The sequence below is a fragment of the Myotis brandtii genome, unplaced genomic scaffold, assembly GCF_000412655.1.
Source record: "Myotis brandtii unplaced genomic scaffold, ASM41265v1 scaffold13, whole genome shotgun sequence".
In the NCBI taxonomy this organism is placed as follows: domain Eukaryota; kingdom Metazoa; phylum Chordata; class Mammalia; order Chiroptera; family Vespertilionidae; genus Myotis; species Myotis brandtii.
The window spans coordinates 3,908,462-3,911,725 of NW_005354595.1; the positions used below are offsets into that span (position 1 = coordinate 3,908,462).

At 42.4% G+C, this 3,264-nt stretch overlaps 1 pseudogene; it reads left to right on the plus strand.

The window, feature by feature from the left end:
- The first annotated feature begins 1,743 nt into the window (after positions 1–1,743).
- On the plus strand, positions 1,744–2,131 carry LOC102253243 (annotated as a pseudogene).
- Positions 2,132–3,264: the final 1,133 nt, after the last annotated feature.

Genomic DNA, 3,264 nt, shown 5'->3' on the forward strand with positions numbered 1-3,264 from the left:
GTCATGAGAAAAATATTTGGAATTAAATCAATAACATGCCATATTTTGAGAGACTAATTAAGAGGTACCAAATGTCTCTTGGGAGGAAAAGTATCTTAATCTGGTGTGTCTGCATAGATTTTATTTTTTATTGTATCACAGATAATTAGAACTAAAATTACCTTAGCTATTGTTTGCTTGTGCATTCTTATCTTACCTTGTTCCAGAAGGATTGGAAGCCACACCTTAGAAATTACAGCATACTGCAACAGTCTGTTCTTCCTGCTTCCTGTCTCCCACAACCAATCATTCTCCACCCTGGCACCTAAAGATTTTTTTCTAATATATGTATATATTATAAATATATATTATTTATTTCAGAGAGGAAGGGAGAGGGAGAGAGAGATAAAAACATCAATGATGAGAGAGAGTGTCACTGATCGGCTGCCTCCTGCACATCCCCCAACCCCTCGACACACACACACACACACACACACACACACACACACACACTCACTCGGGATCAAGCCCACAACCCAGGCATATGCCCTAACTAGAATCAAACTGTGACCTCCCAGTTCATAGGCCAACACTCAACCATTGAGCCATGCCAGTTGGGCTAAAAGATCTTTTTAAATGCAAAGCTGATCAAACCACATCTACTTAAAGAGAAAACAAACATTTCTATGACTTTGCTCTGATCCTCCCACCCCAAATCCTTAGCTTGGCAGTACAGTCTGCTGAGACCTACCTTGCAGCCAGTGATAGCTGTGCTCTGTTTTAATCTAACTAAACTGGAACTATACTTCCCAGAATTCCCTTCTTTGTTTAATTCTGGGTTGGCCACAGATAAATTTGCTACAAGGAAAATTAAGGTGGGACTCATAATATTAGAAGATTTCTAGTAAAAACCTATAAGATGGGAGACGAAGTAGATGTTCACTACTAACATGTACAAAGTGTGTACCATATGCCAGGCACTGGTCCAAAACCCTAATATGTACTAACTTATTTATTCCTGACAATGATCCCCTGAATTAGGTCCTATTGTTATTATACAGATGCAGAAACTGAGATTGAGCCCCTTGCTCACACTGTACAGCATACTAAGATCATCCAGTCAAGATTTGGACTCAGACTGTGCGACTGAATAGCCCACGCTTTTTATTATTATAATAATTATATGCTACAGAAGCTTCAACAGGGTTTCTGGGAGAGTTTAGTTCTCTATGGAAGAGACACAGAAAGAAATGACCTCTTTTTGTACGGCTCTGATAACTATAATTTTCAGCTATCTCTTTATGAGCCTGGGGATAAAGCTGAAACCCTCAGAAGACAGAGCTGAAAACTATATATATATTTATACTCCATTTGTGCTTGTGTATGTAAATGACTAACATTTGTCTGATACTCTTCAGTACTCTTTCTTGCCCTGTGATCAGAGGATCCCATTGGGTTTTCCAGGCACGGTCAGGATGGGAGAGGCTTTGCTGCAGTAACAAATGACTCCCACGTCTCTTAAGACAAAATAATTTTATTCCTTGCTAATGCTAGATGGCCCTTGTGAGTTGTCAGTGGCTCTGCTCCGTACAGTCTTCACTCTGGGATACAGGGTGATCTGGAACATTGCTGGTCTCTGTACTAGAGGGAAAGAGCAAGGCAGAGTACCTACTGGTTCTTAAAGATTCTGCCTGAGTTGTTGTGGATGGTGCTCTGAGCAACATGGTTCTGAGAGCTGGCTACATCTCTTCCCCACCTGATCCCTTCCCTGAATCCTTTCCCCACCACCACCATGAAGTGGATGTTTAAGGAGGACCACTTGCTGGAACACAAATGCATGGAATCCGCGAAGATCCGAGCAAAATATCCGGACCGGGTTACGTGGAAAAAGTTTCAGGCTCTCAGATTGTCAACACTGACAAACGGAAGTATCTGGTTCCATCTGACATCACTGTGACTTGGTTCATGTGGATCATTAGGAAAAGGATCCAGCTTCCTTCTGAAAAGCCAGTCTTCTATTGTGAGTAAGACAGTCCCATAGTCCAGCCTAACTATGGGACAACTTTACGAGAAGAAAAAAGGTGAAGATGGATTCCTGCATCTGGCCTACTGTAGAGAGAATACATTTTGCTTGTGAGGGCCGGCCAGTGTTGGACTAGGTACACCCCACCTGCTTGTGTATCTTGTAAATAGCTGTCTGTTTTCAATTACTATACCAAAACCTCTTCACATAGACCTCTTAGTGCATTGTAACTGGATTGATCTCTTAATACATTGGAAGGGTTTTGTTTCCTTAGACCAGTAAATTATCATACAGAGTTAAAAAAAAAATAAAAAGATTCTGCCTGAAAGTGGTATGTCACTTCTGCTTGCATCTCATTGGCCAAAACAAGACACATGGCCATGTGTGAGTCCACAGGGTGAGGAGGTATAATCTTCTCACTGGGAGGGGCACTGATTTGGCTGAGCCGTCAATCAGTTTACCATGCAATATTGAGTCCTTAGCCACAGGGTGGATGGGCGGAGGCTGGGAGGTCAGAACCCTCTAGAGGTCCTCTTTGGCACAAGTAACCTTTCATATTTACTCCAGTGTGCTGTACAAATACTGACTTTTTCTGTACCATGAAATAAAACAGCTGGGAATCTTGACTTTGTCTCAATTCTCACAAGAATTAGGGCACTAGGCACTATTAATTCAAGTCCAGTCAGTAATACAAAGGCAGAACTGAGAGGTTAATGGGGAGGGAGAGGAGGGGGAGGAAGACCTATGTAATACTTTCAACAATAAATATTAAAAAACAAACAAAAACAAAGGCAAGACTGGAATTTGGGATTTTAGTCTTCCTACCCAAGGCTGTGTTGGCTCTAATAAGGGACACTGAGTAGGTCAGCAGAATCTGTGACCTGAGGACCAGAGCCCAGGCTCTTCAGCCCCATCGGCATCTATGCATCTCTTCTCTTGGCTTGACTGGCTCATTGACCACACAGGCTCAGTGATAACCAGGGAGAGTGTTGAGCACATACACGCTACAGACTGTATTTTTTCTTTTTATTAAGGCTCTGGAGACAAGAACATGACAACATTTTGGCAGCTGGGACTACAGCCATGTGTGAGGAGAAAGTGATTTGCATGAGCAATGCAAAACCACCTGGTTTATTGCAACTGACTGAACAAGTTAAGTGAATCAAATTCCCAGTTGGATACCAGAAGCAGCTAACTTACACACACACGCACACACGCACACACGCACGCACATGCACACATGCACACAGCCCCTGAAGAAA